This window comes from Capra hircus, chromosome 5 (genome assembly GCF_001704415.2).
Source record: "Capra hircus breed San Clemente chromosome 5, ASM170441v1, whole genome shotgun sequence".
NCBI classification, from domain to species: domain Eukaryota; kingdom Metazoa; phylum Chordata; class Mammalia; order Artiodactyla; family Bovidae; genus Capra; species Capra hircus.
The window spans coordinates 32,911,654-32,930,467 of NC_030812.1; positions in this window are offsets into that span (position 1 = coordinate 32,911,654).

Genomic DNA, 18,814 nt, shown 5'->3' on the forward strand with positions numbered 1-18,814 from the left:
GAATAGTTTTAGACTTGGAGCAAAAGAGGTGGCGGGGGGCTCATGAGTGATGATTTCTATTTTCTTTATAAGTTATGAGGTAGTATTAAGATAGCATGTAAATTTGGCGGTTGCAACCCCATGGACTATAGCCTACCAGGCGCCTCTGTCCATGGGATTCTCCAGACAAGAATACTGGAGTGGGTTGCCATTTCCTTCTCCAGGGAATCTTCCCAACCCAGGAATCGAACTTGAGTCTCCTGCATTGCAGGCAGATTCTTTACTGACTGGAGCTATGAGGGAAGTTTAGGGAGATCAGATGCAAGGTTGGGGATGAGGGAAGAGCAAATGAAATGCTTGTAAAAGGAAGAATGAATTTACTTCCAGCTGTACCAAGGACCAATTTGAGTTTAATGACCAAGAGTATCTATAGCTGTTATTTCTCACAATTATGTGAAAAGATTTCTGGTAATGCTCAGTCTTTGAACACATGCTCAGAGAATGCCAGTGACTGGGTTTATCCACATTTGTGTTTTTCCAAGAAGGCATGATGGAACAATATTTTATTTAGTACTATTTAAATTACTCACCTAGAGCCAGACATCCTGGAGTGTAAAGTCAAGTGGGCCTTAGGAAATATTACTATGAACAAAGCTAGTAGAAGTGATGGACTTCCAGCTGAGCTACTTCAAATCTTAAAAGATGATGCTGTGACAGTGCTGCACTCAATATACCAGTAAATTTGAAAAACTCATCTGTGGCTACAGAACTAGAAAATATCAGTTTTCATTCCAATCCCAAAGAAAGTCAAGGCCAAAGAATGTTAAAACTACCATACAATTGTGCTCATTTCACATGTTAGCAAGGTAATGCTCAAAATCCATCATGTGAGGCTTCAACAGTACGTGAACCAAGAACTTCTAGTTGTACAAGGTGGATTTAGAAAAGGCAGAGGAACCACAGATCAAATTGCCAACATCAGTTGGATCACAGACAGAGCAAGAGAATTCCAGAAAAAAACATCTACTTTTGTTTCACTGATTACATTAAAGCCTTTGCCTGTGTGGATGACAACAAAGTGTGGGAAATTCTTCAAGAGATGGAACTACCAGACCACTTTACCTGTCTCCTGAGAAGCCTGTAGGCAGGTCAAGAGGCAATAGTTAAAACTGGACATGCAACAATGGACTGGTTCAAAATTGGGAAAGGGCTACATCAAGGCTGTGTATTCTGTTTATTTAACTGTTATGCAGAGTACATCATGCAAAATGCCAGGCTGGATGAATCCCAAGCTGGAACCAAGGCTTCCAAGAGAAATATCAACAACCTCAGATATGTAGATGATACCACTCTAATGGCAGAAAGCAAAGAGGAACTAAAGAGCCCTTGATGAGGGTGAAAGAGGAGAGTCAAAAAACTGGTTTAAAACTCAACATTCAAAAAACAAACATCATGGCATCCAGTTGAATCACTTCATGCAAATAGATGAGGATAAAGTAGAAATGATAGCTATTTTCATTAGGCTCCAAAATCACTGCAGATAGTGACTGCAGTCACAAAATTAAAAGACACTTGCTCCTTGGAAGAAATGTTATGACCAACCTAGACAGCATATTAAAAAGCAGAGACATCACTGCCTATGAAGATCTGTATCATCAAAGCTATGGTTTTACCATGAGTCATGTACAGATGTGAGAGTTGTGTCATAAGGAAGGCTGAGTATCAGAGAATTGATACTTTTGAATTATGGTGCTGGAGAAGACTCTTGAGAATCCTGTGGACAGCAAAGAGATCAAATCAATCAACCCAAAGGAGATCAATCCTGAACATTCACTGAAAGGGCTGTTGCTGAAACTGAAGATCCAATACTTTGGTCACCTGATGTGAAAATTGACTCATTGGAAAAGACCCTAATGCTAGGAAAGTTTGAGGGCAAAAGGAGAAGGGAACAACAGAGGATGAGATGGATGGCATCACCGCCTCAACGGACTTGAGTTTGAGCAAACTCTGTGAGATAGTGATGGACAGGGAAGCCTGGCGTGTTCCAGTCCATGGGGTTACAAAGAGTTAGACATGAGTGAGCAACTGAATAACAACAACAACAGTGATGATTCTTCTTCAGTTTTTTTAAGGAACCTCCATATTGTTCATCATAGTGGCTGTACTAATTCAGATTCCCACCAACAGTGTAGGAGAATTCCCTTTTCTCTACACCCTCTTTGGCATTTATTATTTGTAGACTTTTGATGATAGACATTCTGTCCATTGTGAGGTGATACTTCATTGTGGTTTTGATTTGCATTTCTCTAATAATTAGTCCAATATAATGGATATGAACTTGAGCAAACTCCAGGAGATGGTGAGGGACAGGGAGGCCTGGCATGCTGCAGTCCATGGGGTCGTGAAGAGTCAAACATGACTTGGCAACTGAAAAACAATAATTAGTCATGTTGAGCATCTTTTCATGTACCTATTGGCCATCTGTATGTCTTCTTTAGAGAAATGTCTATTTAGGCATATGTTCAGTTCAGTTAAGTCACTTAGTCATGTCTGACTCTTTGCAACCCCATGGACTGTAGCACGCCAGGCTTCCCTGTCCATCACCAGCTCCCAGAGCTTACTCAAACTCATGTCCATCAAATCAGTGATGCCATCCAACCATCTCATCCTCTGTCATCCCCTTCTCTTCCTGCCCTCAGTCTTTTCCAGAATCAGGGTCTTTTCAAATGAGTCAGTTCTTCGCATCAGGTGGCCAAACTATTGGAGTTTCAGCTTCAGCATCAGTCCTCCCAATGGATGTTCATGACTGATTTCGTTTAGGATTGACTGGTTGGATCGCCTTGCAGTCCAAGGGACTCTCAAGAGCCTTCTCCAACACCATAGTTCAGAAGCATTAATTCTTCGGCACTCAGCTTTCTTTATAGTCCAACTCTCACACCCATACATGACCATGGGAAAACTATAGCTTTGAATAGATGGATCTTTGTTGGCAAAGGAATGTCTCTGTTTTTTAATATGCTATGTAGGTTGGTCATAACTTTTCTTCCAAGGAGCAAGTGTCTTTTAATTTCATGGCTGCAGTCACCATCTGCAGTGATCTTAGAGCCCCCCAAAATAAAGTCTGTCACTGTTTCCCCAGTCTATTTGCCATGAATTGATGGGACTGGATGCCATGATCTTAGTTTCCTGAATGTTGAGCTTTAAGCCAACTTTTTCACTCTCCTCTTTCACTTTCAGCAAGAGGCTCTTCAGTTCTTCACTTTCTGCCATAAGGGTGGTGCCACCCGCATGTCTGAGGTTATTGATATTTCTCCTGGCAATCTTGATCCCAGCTTGTGCTTCATCCAACCTGGCATTAGGCATATGACTGTCTGTTAAATGGAGCATATAACACTTTGAAAAAGCTATGGATATAACCAGACACATATGGTAGTCATTACATTAGCAAGAGTTTTTAGTTGTAAGCAACCAGGCAAACTGATTTAGATAGAAAAGAAATTCATGAAAAGGAGCATGAATACCACAGAGACCTACACAAAGGAGGGACAAAGCCACTGTAAGCTGGCAGAGTCCCATTCTACCAGGAGGGGGCAGCTTTTCATTTTTCACACAAAGACCTCAACAGGCCCTGGGTGAAGAATTTGATACAGGGTGACAGATTCAAACGAAGCTCCACTGCTCCATAAGGCTGATCTAGGGACTCCTTCACTGCCACCTCCCCGAGTACCATACCCTGTTGTGTGACAGACCAAGCATGGGCTCAGCCCACACCACTGGCACTCTCGTTGCTGCTGGCAGAGACAGTGGCTCTAGGGTGGAGAGTGTTGGCAATACCTGAGTTTCTTTTGGTCCTTGCTTCAAAGAAGACAGGAAAAGCAATTCTCTGACATACTCTGCTGTGATAACAGCAATGTCTATTGCTTGAGTGGCTTGAGCCACTCACCAAGACCCAAAAGGTGAGGAATTTCCCAAACACAAGTAGGGGCTCTGCTGGGCAGCTGAGAATGCCAACACTAACTTGTTGTTGCTTCCTGTCCTTATTTGTTTCTTTTACCATCTATTTTGACTTTACTTGGCATTCTAAAACACAAATGAGATGGTGCCTACCTGCAATAACAGGCTACAGGAAGTCAGCACAAAGTTGAAAAGGGGGTCAGTCCATGGATAGTGGGGACTTTAACTTAAAGAAGAAAGGACATTTCCAATAACAATAGTGTCCTTCAGGCTACTTACAAGCATTACATCACATGGATCACTGCATGGTATGAAGAGATGTGGAAACTGAGCTGTTGGTCTAAAAAATGAATGCACTAGATATGATTAAGTTTAACTCAAATTTTTATTTATTAAAGTTTGACACCAGAATGTTATTTCTTCACAGAGTCACACACACAAAACGATGGAGATTACTATCTGTATAAGTCTGTGTGTGTGTATATATATATGTATGTAACAGTATATATAAAGTATATATGTATAAATAATCATCATTGTAGTCATTCTCTCTTCATTTCTGTTTTCTTACTTTGCTTTGTATTTTGCCTCCTTCTCTCCCCCTCCCCTTTCCTCCAATATTATTGATTCAACTTGATTCCATAGCAATGTGTATTTCAACCATCAGCCATATATTCTTAATCCTGGCTCAACTTAATTCAAATCAATAATTATTTATTATTTGCTGTTATGTGCAAGATATACAGATGTTATTAAAAATTCAGAAATACATCTTTTTTTCCCTCTCTGTCTCTCTCTCTACAGCTTATAGCAGATCAAGCTGCCCCAGATAGATATTCTGTAAAAGCAAATGAGATGACTAGAAGGATATGGGCAAGATATACATAAAATGAATGAATCCATTACCCATAAAACACCAGTAAAATACTTCTCTTTATCATAACTTTTTTTGTTGTTGTCGTCATTCTTTAATATCTGAAAACACACCAATTTTAACTCATCAAAATTTAAATATATTTAGAAATTCACTATATAGAAGATAAAATCTGCAGATAAATTAAATAAAGCCCTTCTCCATACAACAGAAAAATATTATGTATTTTAACTCTCTTTTCCAGTATTCAGCAAATATATACTCATGAAATAATGAATGATATTAAGAAATGTGCATTTAACATTTTAAAGGTTCTAATGCACTTATAATTTACAAGAATTTAAGATGTTATTGTTTCAGTATGATAGATACAACTGGAGTTAATTTATTAATGACACACTTTGAAGCTTTTTTGGAATTCTTCTTGTTTGTCTTTCTTTTAAAAATTCAAGCTTTGGCTCTTTCACTTAAAAAACTATTTAGATATCAGAAGAAGTGTTTTCAAATTCCTTAATACACTCTACAAATTTTCTCAGTTTCAATATCTATCAAGATAGTCTTTCTTTTAACAGAAAATTTCTCTTTCACATCCATAGTCTCATTACATAACTGGATACACTTTGAAGCTTAATTAGGACTACAATGCCTATGCCCTAGGAAAGTGATGTTCTAAGTTTGCTAAAACCCAGTGGAAGAGAGCTGGCCCACCCACCAAGACTAAAGAGGTGAGGAATTACAGGCAACTCTTCTGGGTATTGTGTTCAACTCTAATTAAGGACAGAATAAGGGCACAGTTATGTTTTTTTAAATCTAACTTTTTAAAATCTATCTTGTCACCATTCCTGAAACATAGACGAGCCATTACCAGTACAATTACTGTGAATTGAAGACATTTTGTAAAAGAGATTGTTGTTGATGATGTTAAAGAGAGCAATGACTAACAGGTTTTGAAAGAAAAGGGATCTGCTTTTTTAAAGCAATATGTGGCACACATGGGCAGTTGAAAATCAAGTTCTGAGACTTGAATTTGGAGAATTCAAGCAAAAATTATGAATAGCTCTGCTTTTGTGTACATATTCCTGGCCTGTTCCCTCTTTCCCTACAACTCCTCTTCGTAACTTTTATCATTTCTTTAAGCTCTTTGCTCAATTCCATCTCCTTCGTGAGCAAATAACCTTGCCTCCTACCTTTCAGAAGTTTTCAGGGTCAAATTCTCCCAGAGTCCCAACTTTTGTACAGATGTAAATAGGCATCTGATTATTGGTATCTGTCCTGCTAGATAGAAAACCAGTAGATCAGGGATAGAGCCTGTTCATCAGTGTCCCCAGCTCCCAACACATGGTCTAGTTAGTAGGGGCTCAGTAGGACTGTTACCCAAATGAATGAACAAACTTCCTTTCTCTTATATGTAACTTTTTGTTTTAAAAACAAAAGCTTTGCTTTTAACATATATTATTGTTTTTTTTTTTAAAAAAAGCAGAATAGTACATTAAATAATGTATTATTACATTATTTGTCATGTACTATTACATTATTATGTCAAAATAGCCCTCCCCGGTAAATTCCACTGGCTCCCTTCCTCATCTCCTCTCCAGCCTCAGGAGTTAACCTTCCCCTTCTGCCCCAGATTCCATCCTCTTGTTGTGATCTCCTCTAGGAAGCACTTCTCCTCCACGTGGACAAATCAGGGAGGAGGGCTTGGCAGGGCATTTACTCCTAGAGGCCAAGAGTTGCAACAGCTGAGGGTGAGGGCAATGGTGTGGCCAAGGAGAGCAGTGGCCAGGTGCCAGAGAAGCTAAATCAGTCACCAGATCTTAAGGGTGAATGCAGGCGACAGAAAATGAGGCAAAGTAAAAGGTCAAGGGGATGCAGCAGGAAGTCAAGAATGCAAATGCAAAGCAAGATGAAGTGAGAGGTCCAGGGCCACATGAACGGACAGAGAAGGGACATTGAGAGTGCATTTTTAAATTAATCTGGGAGAGTTTACCACGCAGTGAACAAATAGCTTAATAAGAGCCAGATTGGCATTCTGACACCTCTTCAGAATTTCAACGCTATTAATTATCCTCTCTCTCTCCTGGACATTGCACATCTCTCTCGCCTCTAATTTTCTTTCTCATATTATAAATATACCAAGCTTTTTTCACCTAAAAGCAAAACAAAAACCTTTTTCTTAACCCTGTCTCCCCTTCAAAGTACTCCTCCCAATCTCTCTTCTGCTAATTCTGGACAAATTTCTTGAAAGAATAATATAAGGTCACTGTCTATATTCACCACCATCCCTCACTGCCCTACTCAGTGGAGTCTGTCTTTTTCCACACCACTTTGCTGAAAATCATCTTTGCCGAATCATCAGTGGCCTTATTGTTATCATTAGATACAGACGAAATGCCTTCAGTCCTAGCTGAACTGATTCTTTCAGGTCTGACACCATGACTGCTGTCTCCTCATTTGGTCTCTCTGACACACCCTTTGCTGATTCTGCTGCTCTATCTCTGGCTTATGCTTTTAACTTCCTTTGTGAGACCCTATTTCTCCACTCATTTCTGTCTCTAGCTGTAATATTGTGTGGAAGGCATCTGACGGTCTGTGTCTTCCCATTCCGGAGTAGCTAATAGAATTAGCCTGCTTGAGCAGCACTCCTGAAACAAAACCTGCTCCGGGTGATTGTTGGCACTGCTCTCCACTTGTGTTCAACCTTCTCTTCCTACATCAGCTCAATCTTCCTTTCTATCCCAGGAAAACATTCTTGTCCATCATTTATCATATTTTTTCGATGACAATTTACTGAGGACTTTGATTTGTCAGGAATTCCAGAGGGTGCTTACTTTTGTTTATTTACTCATTCATTTATTTCGTTGGTCAGCAAATATTTACCGACTCTTACTATGGTGCAGGCACTGTGAATATATAATTTCTAGTTACTACAACTAACTAAGGAGACAGCATGTTGAAATTTTACAGATGATAAATCTGAGGCTGGGAACTGTTCATCTCAAAGCTCAAATAGGCAAACCAGACATCTGAATTCACAGCCCTTTTCATGTCATGAAAATATCTTTAAAAAACCTCTATCTTTCATTGCATATCTTATGCCAGGAGCTTTTCCCTCCTTTATTTTATTATACCAGTGGGACCACTAGCCTATGGTTTGATGTTATTTTTGAAACACGGGAGGGAGAAATTCATAGCCATGAAAATACAGAAATACAAGAATTTTGTTATCAACACCATTACACGTATTTCCACATGGTCCAGACGAGGCTACCTATAAATTATGCAGCTCTAGATTCACTTATTTATTCATTTTCTCATAGAGCTTACAATATACTAGCAGAGAATAGGGAGTTGGGGAGACAGAGTTTAATTGATTAAATGAATAAGAGAATATATTATTGTACCTGAAAAAAGTTCCTGGAAGGGAAAGGGTGCAGTTAAATATAAGCTAATAAAGAAAATTGATCCATAAGGTAGGTCAGAAAAACTTCCCTAAAGAAGTGGTATGTGAGTTGAGATTTGAGTGATGAATAGAAGTTAAGCCTGTAAATGGGTAAGTAGAACACTCCAGGATGAAGAAACAGCATTTGCAAAGTCTTGGGGAGAGGAGGAAGTATAAGGCTTTCAAAACCTAGAAAGCTGGGATGTATAGTGAGAGTCATGGGAAGAGGCCAAGAGGGGTAGCCTGGTTAGATTAGGCTGAAAATGCTTCATTCTTTTTAATCTTAAGGATAATAATGATGGGATCTTATCATCAAATCTGTGTTCAAATCTGTATTCTAGAAGTTCACTCTGGCTACAGTGTAGAGAATCTTGCTATAAGGGTCTGGTCTGGGGAGGATGCATAGAGAATAGCCAGGAAGCTACTGCTGTCATGTGAGTATGAGATGATGGCTATGGACTAGTGTTGTGGTCATGAAGGAAGAAATAAATAGTCAATTTGATACATATTTGAAGAGGTAGAATTGGTAGGACTTGCTGACAGAGTAAGTAAGAAGTGGAAAATGTGTCAAGGTTAGGTTTTAGGCATCTGAGATGCCCAATTGCATGAATGATGGTGGCATTTGCTGAGACAGAGAAAGGCAGAAGTCCATATTTGGAAGAAATCGTGGGTTTGGTGGGTTATGTGAAGATTGGAGAGTTTGTGGCACACTAAGATTGCTGCTGAATGTACAGATCTGGGACTCAAAGGAGACACCTATGCTCAAGATATAAACTTAGGAGACATCAGAGGAGTAGTTATCAAGCCATGGGCATGAATGAGACCAAGTAGGGAAGAAGTATAGAGTGAAGAGAAAAGAGGCCTAGGATTGAACCATACACAAAACTTTCATGTAAGGAACTCAATTCCCAGTCATTTAAAAGAAAAACATTTTCTGAAGAAATGTATGAACTTCTTAAAATAAATTTCTCTTAAATATATTTTAAAATATTAGTATTGATAAGAATTTGGAAAACACCTTGCACCTCTGTGGCCCCAAATAAATCTGTAATTTTTACTTATTAAAAAAATTTCAAATCATGTAAGATATTGGCATTTGTCTAAGTCTAAAGGTATATACATGGTATTTGTTATGTGTCTCTGTACTTTTTGAACAAGTGGAATATTTAATAATAAAATAACAAAAACTAACAACAATAAATTCCAGGAAATAAAGCCTAAGACAATAAAAATTAGGCCAAAAATTAAACAACAGAAGCAGTTAAGGGAAAAAATAAAGGATGATAGATATTGTCAAGGAATTTCTTAGCCTCAGATGGAAAGATTTTAGTCTCAAACTAATAAGACTGGACTGCAAGGAGATCAAACCAATCAATCCTAAAGGAAATCAGTCCCAAGTATTCATTGGAAGGACTGATGCTGAAGCTGAAACTTCAATACTTTGGCCACCTGATGTGAAGAACTGACTTATTGGAAAAGACTCTGATGCTGGGAAAGATTGAAGGCAGGAGAAGAACGGGATGACAGGGGATGAGATGGTTGGATGGCATCACTGACTCAATGGATATGAGTTTGAGCAAGCTCCGGGAGTTGGTGAATAGGTGGATAGGGAAGCCTGGAATGCTGCAGTCCATGGGGTCGCAAAGAGTCAGACATGACTGAGTGACTGAACTTAACTGAATAAGATATACCGTGGAAGATTTTGGTGATATTTTTGTAGGAATTTCCAACATGATAGAAACCATAGCAAATAAGATCTTGCCTCTGTTTATATTTCTGGATAATGGGAAATAAGAAATCGGCCAACATTATTTGCTTTGGCTGCACATAAAAGTCATTAGCCTGGCTTAATGAATGGATACTACTCTTGTGAGACTATATAAGCAGGGATATTATATAAAATTTGGAAACAAAGTATGTCTGAAAGAAGAGTAGTGATCCACAAGTGGTCTCTAATCAGAAGTGGCTTTGGTAGTATAACGGAATAATGAAGTATGGAATAATTCAACTTACTCCCTCCTCAGTACCACTAATTACTGCAACCACCAACACCCCTTCCTACCTACTATCCCAAAGAGAGGGTAAGGGATGATTTTATAAAGGTGCTTTCTCTAAAAAATTACCTGCCTCTATACTAAGGAATATATGGCTCAGTAATTGATCTGCTGAAACAATCTTGAGAAAAGAGAACAAAGCTGTGGTATCATACTCCATGATTTCACACTATATACAAAGCTATAGTAACCAAACAGTATTGTAGTGGCACAAAAATAGGCACATAGGTTAATGGACCCCATATTCTGTGCCAAATAAGGGGAGAACATACAGTGAAAAATGGACAGTCTTTTCAATGAAATAGGTTGGGGAAACTGGACAGTCATATGCAAAAGAATGAAACAAGGCCATTATCTTGCAAAAAATCAATTTTCACAAAAATTAATTCAAAATGGATTAAAGATGAGAATGTTAAGACTTGAAACCATAAAATTCCTAGAAGAAAATAGGCCATTACCTCATGGACATTAGTCTTAGTGATGTCTTCATGGCTCTACTCCAAAAATAAGAGAAACAAAAGCAAAAATAAACAAATGGGACTACATCAAACTATAAAACTTCTGAATAGAAAAGGAAACTATCATCAAACTGAAAAGGCAACCTATTGATTGGGAGAAGATAATTGCATATTATATATTCCATAAGGGCTTAATATCCAAAATGTATAAAGAACTCGTAACTCAACAATAAAAAATGAACAAGTTGATTTAAAAGTGGGCAGAAGACCTGAATAGACACTTTTCCAAAGAAGACATGCATGGCCAAGAGGCACAGGAAAAGATGTTCACCACTAATTATTATGGAAATGCAAATCAAAACTGCAAAGAGATATCATCTCATACCTGGAAGAATGGCTGTTTTCAAAAAGACAAGAAACACCAAGTGTTTCTGAAGAAAATGGGGAAAGATTTGTACACTGTTGGTGGGAATGGAAATTGGTGCAACCACTATGGAAAACAGTATGGAGATTCTTCAAAAAGTTAAGACTAGAACTACTGTGTGACCCAGCTGTTTCACTTCTTGTTATGTATCTGAAGAACATGAAAACACTAGCTTGAAAAGATATATGCACTCATATTCATTGCAGTATTATTTACAATAACCAAGCTATAGAAACAACCTAAGTGTTCATGGATGGAGAAGATGTGGTATACATACAATGAAATATTACTTATCCGTAAAAGAATGGAATCCTCCCACAGATGGATGGACCTTAAAGGTATCATGCTAAGTGAAACAAATCAGACACAAAAGGACAAACACCATATGATTTCACGCATATGTGGAATCTACAAAACAAAAAACAGTAACAAAACCCCCCAAACAATAAACAAACAGAAGAAATTCATAACAGATTACTGGTTACCAGAGGGGAAGGAGGTTGTGGGGTAGACAACCTTTCTGAAAGATGTCAAGTATATGGTGATGGACAGTAAGTAGACTTGTAGTGGTGAACACTCTGTAGTGCATAGAGATACTGAAATATAATGCTATACATCTGAAATTTATATGATAAAAAGTTTACAGTTAAATGGTTTTTTTAGTATATTCACACAATTGTGCATTAGTAATGACAATTAATTTTTTCTCAACTATTTATTAAAAAATAGCTGATGTTCTTCACTGTGTAAGGCATACAGCATGGTTTGATTTACATATATTGTGAAATGATTACTATAATAAATTCAGCTAACAACAGTTACTCATACAAATATAATAAAAAGAAAAAAAAGAAGAAAAAATTTTGCTTATAATGAGAACTCAGGATTTACTCTCTTAACCTTTATTCTAACTAAAATAACTTTCCTATATATTATATTATATACATAATCTATTACATACAGTCATTGCTATCCATTGAATTGGAGTACGTCAAGGCTGTATACTGTCACCCTGCTTATTTAACTTATATTCAGAGTATATCATGAGAAATGCTGGGCTGGATGAAGCACAAGCTGGAATCAAGATTGCTGGGAGAAATATCAATAACCTCAGATATGCAGATGACACCACCCTTATGGCAGAACGCAAAAAAGAACTAAAGAGCCTCCTGATGAAAGTGAAAGAGGAGAGTGAAAAGTTGCCTTAAAGTTCAACACTCAGAAAACTAAGATCATGGCATCTGGTCCCATCACTTCACAGCAAATAGATGGAGAAACAGTGGAAACTGCCTGACTTTATTTTTTGGCGCCCCAAAATCACTGCAGATGGTGACTGCAGCCATGAAATTAAAAGGTGCTTACTACTTGGAAGGAAAGTTATGACTGACCTAGACAGCATATCCAAAGGCAGAGACATTAGCTTGTCAAAAGAGGTCTGTCTAGTCAAGGCTATGATTTTTCCAGTGGCCATGTATGGATGTGAGAGTTGGATTATAAAGAGAACTGAGAGCCGAAGAATTGATGCTTTTGAACTGTGATGTTGGAGAAGACTCTTGAGAGTCCCTTGGACTGCAAGGAGATCCAACCAGTCCATCCTAAAGGAGATCAGTCCTGATTGTTCATTGGAAGGACTGATGCTAAAGCATGTTGATGTATGGCAAAACCAATACAATATTGCAAAGTAATTAGCCTCCAATTAAATAAATTTATTAAAAAAAAAAAGAATGGACTGGTTGGATCTCCTTGCAGTCCAAGGGACTCTCAAGAGTCTTCTCCAACACCACAGTTCAAAAGCATCAATTCTTCGGTGCTCAGCTTTCTTCACTCAGTCGGTAAAGAATCTGCCTGCAGTGCAGGAGACCCAGGTTCAGTTCCTGGGTTGGGAAGATCCCCTGGAGAAGGAAATGGCAACCTGCTCCAGTATTCTTGCCTAGAGAATTCCCAAGACAGAGGAACCTGGCAGGCTATATCCCACGTATACCTCACAACTTCTTTATCCATTCATCCACTGATGGATACTTAATGTGTTTCCATATCTGACTACTGTAAATAATGCTGCTATAAACTTAGGGCAAGGAGATCAAACCAGTCAATCCTAAAGGAAATCGGTCCTGCATATTCATTGGAAGAACTGATGCTGAAACAAACTCCAATACTTTGGCCGCCTGATGCAAAGAACTGACTTATTGGAAAAGATCCTGATGCTGGAAAAGATTGAAGGCAGGAGGAGAAGGGGACAATAGAGAATGAGATGGATGGATGGCATCACTGACTCGATGGATATGACTTTGAGTAAGCTCTGGGAGTTGATGATGGACAGAGAAGCCTGGTGTGTTGCAGTCTATGGGGTCAAAAAGAGTTGGACACGAGTGAGCAACTGAACTGAACTGAACTAAAACATAGGGGACATATATTCTTTTTGATTTAGTGTTGTTTATTTTGGATACATTCCTAGAAATGGAATTGCTGAATTATATGTTAGTTCTATTTTTAAATTTATGAGTATTCTAAACACTGTTTTCTATATATAGTATCTGTACCAATTTACAATCTCACTGATGGTGCACATTTCCCATTTTGTCCAAATCCATGCCAAGATTTGTTGTCTTTTTTCTTTTTGGTAATGGCTATATTAACAGTTGTGAGGTGATATCTCATTGTGTTTTTTATTTGTGTTCAATCAAATTTAGAACACTTTCATCACATCCCAAAAGAAATTCCATACTCATAAACAGTCACTCATTATTTCCCCTCACACCTAAGCATCCATCCCCACATAGACCTGGGAAACGACCGATCTATTTTCTCTCCACACATTTGTCTGTTTTGAATATTTCATATAAATAGAGTCATATAGTATATGTGTTTTTTATGGCAAACTTCTTTTTTTAATAACTTTTTATTTTGTATTGGGTTATAGCCAATTAACTACATTGTGATAGTTTCAGGCAAACAGGGAAGGGACTCAACCATACACATACATGTATCCATTCTCCCCCAAACTCCCTTCCCACCCAGGCTGTGTGATTAGCTTCTTCTTATTTTATTTATTTTTTGGCTAACTTCTTTTATTTGACATAATGTTTTCAATGTTCATCATGTTGTAGTATATATCAATAGTTTATTTTTTAACAAATAATATTCCATTGTATGGACAGACCACATTTTATTTATTCATGTATCAATCGATGAACATTTGGGTTGTTTCCACTTTTGCACTATTATGAATAATGATACTGTGAACTTCAGTGTAAAAGTTTTAGGTGGATGCATGTTTTTGCAGGAATGGAATCACTAGGTCATAAGGTAATACTTTGTTTAGCTTTTTTAGGAATTGCTGGACTGTTTTCCAAAATTGAAAAGTATTTATTTCTCTTGAGAAGTCTTTATTTCACCTTAAGTTTTGAAAAATGGTTTTGCTGAATATAAAATTCTTATTTAGCATTTTTATTCTTTGAGGACTTTGACTATGTCATCCCACTAACTTCTGGGCTCCAACTTTCCTGAACAATGAAGTTGGCTATTAATCTTACAGTTTTCTCATATATAATTAATAGCTTTTTTCTTGATCTTTTAAAAGTTTCTCAGTGTCCTTGGCTTTCAGGAATTTTACCATGATATGTCTAAGTGTGGATCTCTTGGTGTTTATCTTCCTAGGAGTTTGTTGAGCCTCTTAGATGTGTAGATCATGGTTAACGGATTTTCTTTCTTTTTAAAAATTAAACTGGTAAATGTTCAGCCATTATTTCTTTAAGCTTTTTCTTTTTTCTGCTTTTTTTTCTCTCTCCTCTCCCTCTGGTTCTTCCACTATATATACGTTGGTGCACTTTGGCAGGATCCCATGTTTCTCTACAGCTCTGTTTATTTTCTTTATTCTTTTTTTCTCTTTGTTCTTCATATTTCATAATCTTTATTGATCTATCTTCAAGTTCTCTGATTTCTTCTGCCAATGGAAATAAACTGATGAGCCTGTGTATTACATTCTTCATTTCAATTCCTTCACCTTTTGTTGCCAAAGTTTCCATTTTGTTCTTTTGGATAATTTATATCAATTTATTAATATTCTCTATGAGACATAGTGATCATACTTTTTTTCTTTAAACATAATTTTCTATATTTTTTGAATACATTTATAATAGCTGCAGTAGAGTCTTTGTTAAATCCAATAACTAGACCCAGTCACAGGTAACTTCTGTTGTCTGCTTTCTTTTCCTGTGTATGTTTTATATCTCATATTTTTTTGTGTTAAAAACTGGACACTTTAGGTGAAATTTATAGTAATTTTGGATACTGTTCTCCCCTTTTCCCTAGAGTTTATTTCCCTTATTGTTTGCTTTTTCATTTGTTTAGTGACCTCACTGAAATATTTTAAATGAAATCTATTTCCCATAAATGTAAAGTCTCTGATGTTATTCCTCAAAGGATGCAATCTTGGGTAAGTATACATTTACCCTGGGAATATAGTACTTTCATGCATTGGAGAAGGAAATGGCCACCCACTCCAGTGTTCTTGCCTGGAAAATCCCAGGGATGGGGAAGCCTGGTAGGCTGCCGTCTATGGGGTCGCACAGAGTCGGACACGACTGAAGCGACTGAGCATCAGCAGCAGCATAGTACTTTTAACAGAGTTCTCTTTGACTGACTTTCCCTGATTCCACTGTTAAGCTGTGTGCCTCTGCTGGTATCACATCCAGATGTTAGGCTTCACTAGACACTGTACGGTCGCTCTACAGTGTTGATGATCCCCTAGGGCATCCATTGTCCCACAGTATGATCCAGTTAAATTCAGGCTCCTTTGCAAGAGTAGTCTTTGAAGCCAGTCTTTGAGGTTTTTCTTGACTCTAAAGAGATCTCAGTTTTTCTTTCCCTGGTTCTCTCAGTAAACAGACTGGCCTACAATTTAACTTGTTACGTTCATAAAGCTATTAGCCTCCACTTAACTGCTTTCCACCAAAACCACCATTATTTTTTTAGAGTGCTTGAGCTTAAACTTCTCCCAAATCTGTTTCAAATAAAATCAGTTCCTCTAGGAAGAGCTTTGAGCTATTCTTACTGACTGCCTCTCTCTCTAGGCAAAACCTCTGAGCCCCTGCTCAGGAGCTGCAGATGGGGATAGCTGTCTACTCCCCTCTGATTGTCACCCCTCCTTTATAAGCCAAGTTCTGGGTGAAGGTGATAACCTCTGGTGTCAGCTTGCCTCTGTTGGTGTGGAACGTCTGCTCTCTGAGTGAGCTGGTATAATCAATTCCCAGTATTCTTGGTGTAATTCTCTCTCAGAAATGCAGGCTAGATGAAGGAAGGAACCCCTAATCTCTTGATTGTGCTCACCAGGAATTTAGACTCTGCAAGCAGGAGTGGTGAGAAATGCTGGCATTCTGCTCTACCAGTGAGAAATCGTATCCCTTCACTGAGATCTGAGGAAAGCTCCAATTTCTTAGGCACATCCCCCAATGTGGAGCTCCCATTACACCGAGCTGGGGAGTGAGAGAGAGGATCATGGTACAAGAGCCACAAGCTCTTGCTATTCTTACTGAGATTTAGTAGATTTTCTTGAATAAGTAAAATTTTCTTCACTTGCTATATGCTTTTTGGAACATTTTCCAGAGACTTTAAATTGTTGTTTCTTTCAGTGTGTGATTGACATAAAAACAGACACATAGATCAATGGCAGAGAATAAAGAGCCCAGAAATAAACTGACCCACGCACCTATGGTCACTTAATCTTTACCAAGGGAGTCAAGAATATACAATTGAGAAAAAGGCCATCTCTTCTACAAAGGGTGTTAGGAAAACTGGACAGTTAACATGTAAAAGAATGAAGTTAGAACATTTCCTCACACCTACACAAAAATAAACTCAAGATGGTTTAAAAACCTAAATGAAGACACAACACCATAAAACTCTTAGAAGAGAATGTAGGTGAAACATTCTTTTATAAATTTTAATTCATGTATCAGTTCAGTTCAGTTCACTCAGTCGTGTCCGACTCTTTGCGACCCCATGAATCGCAGCAGACCAGGCCTCCCTGTTCATCACCATCTCCCGGAGTTCACTCAGACTCACGTCCATTGAGTCCGTGATGCCATCCAGCCATCTCATTCTCGGTCGTCCCCTTCTCCTCCTGCCCCCAGTCCCTCCCAGCATCAGAGTCTTTTCCAATGAGTCAACTCTTCGCATGAGGTGGCCAAAGTATTGGAGTTTCAGCTTCAGCATCATTCCTTCCAAAGAAATCCCAGGGCTGATCTCCTTCAGAACGGACTGGTTGGATCTCCTTGCAGTCCAAGGGACTCTCAAGAGTCTTCTCCAACACCACAGTTCAAAAGCATCAATTCTTCGGCGCTCAGCCTTCTTCACAGTCCAACTCTCACATCCATACATGACCACAGGAAAAACCATAGCCTAACTAGACGGACCTTAGCCGGCAAAGTAATGTCTCTGCTTTTGAATATGCTATCTAGGTTGGTCATAACTTTTCTTCTAAGGAGTAAGCGTCTTTTAATTTCATGGCTGCAGTCACCATCTGCAGTGATTCTGGAGTCCCCCAAAATAAAGTCTGACACTGTTTCCACTGTTTCCCCATCTATTTCCCATGAAGTGATGGTACAGGATGCCATGATCTTTGTTTTCTGAATGTTGATAGTTGACCTATAATGTTGTGTTGAAACATTCTTTGACATGAATGATAGCAATTTTTTCTTAGGTCAGTCGGTCTCCCAAGGCAAAAGAAGTAAAACCAAAAATAAACAAATGATATCTAATTAAACTTAAAACCTTTTGCATAGCAAAAGAAACCATCAGCAAAATGACAAAATGAAAAGACAACCTGCAGAATGGGTAAAATATCTGCAAACGATGCAACTGACAAGGGGTTAAACTTCCAAAAGATACAAACAGTTCATACAACTCAATATAAACAAACAAACAAAAATGAGTAGAAGACTTGAATAGATATTTTTCCAGAGAAGACATGCAGATGGATAACAGGCACATGAAAAGATGTTCATAACTAATTATTAGGGAAACATAAATCAAAAGAACAAAGAGATATCACCTCACACCTGTTAGAATGGCTATCATCAAAAATGTTAGAGAGAATATGGAGGAAAGGGAACCCTTTGCACTGTTGGTGAGAATGTAAACTGGTTCAGTCACTATGGAAAACAGTATAGAAATTCCTTTAAAACTGAAAATAGTACTACCATATGATTCAGCGATTCCATTCCTAGGTATATATCTAGAAAAAACAAAAACACTAATGTGTGAAAGATACATGCACCCAGTGTTCATAGCAACACTATTTACAGTATCCAAAACATGAAAGCTGAGTGCCTATCAACAGATGAATAAATAAAGATGTAGTATATACATACAGTGGAATATCAGCCATAAAATAAAGAATGAAATACTGTCATTTGCAGTAATGTGGATGTACTTAGGTAATATTATGCTTAGTGAAATGACAGACAAATACTGTATAATGCCATTTACAAGTGGAATCGGAAAAATAATGCAAAAGAATCTATATACAAAACAGACTCACAGATTTAGAACACAAACTTACGATTACCAACAGAAGAGAGATTGGGGGAGCGGTAAATTTGCAGTATGAGAGTAACAGACACAAACTACTAT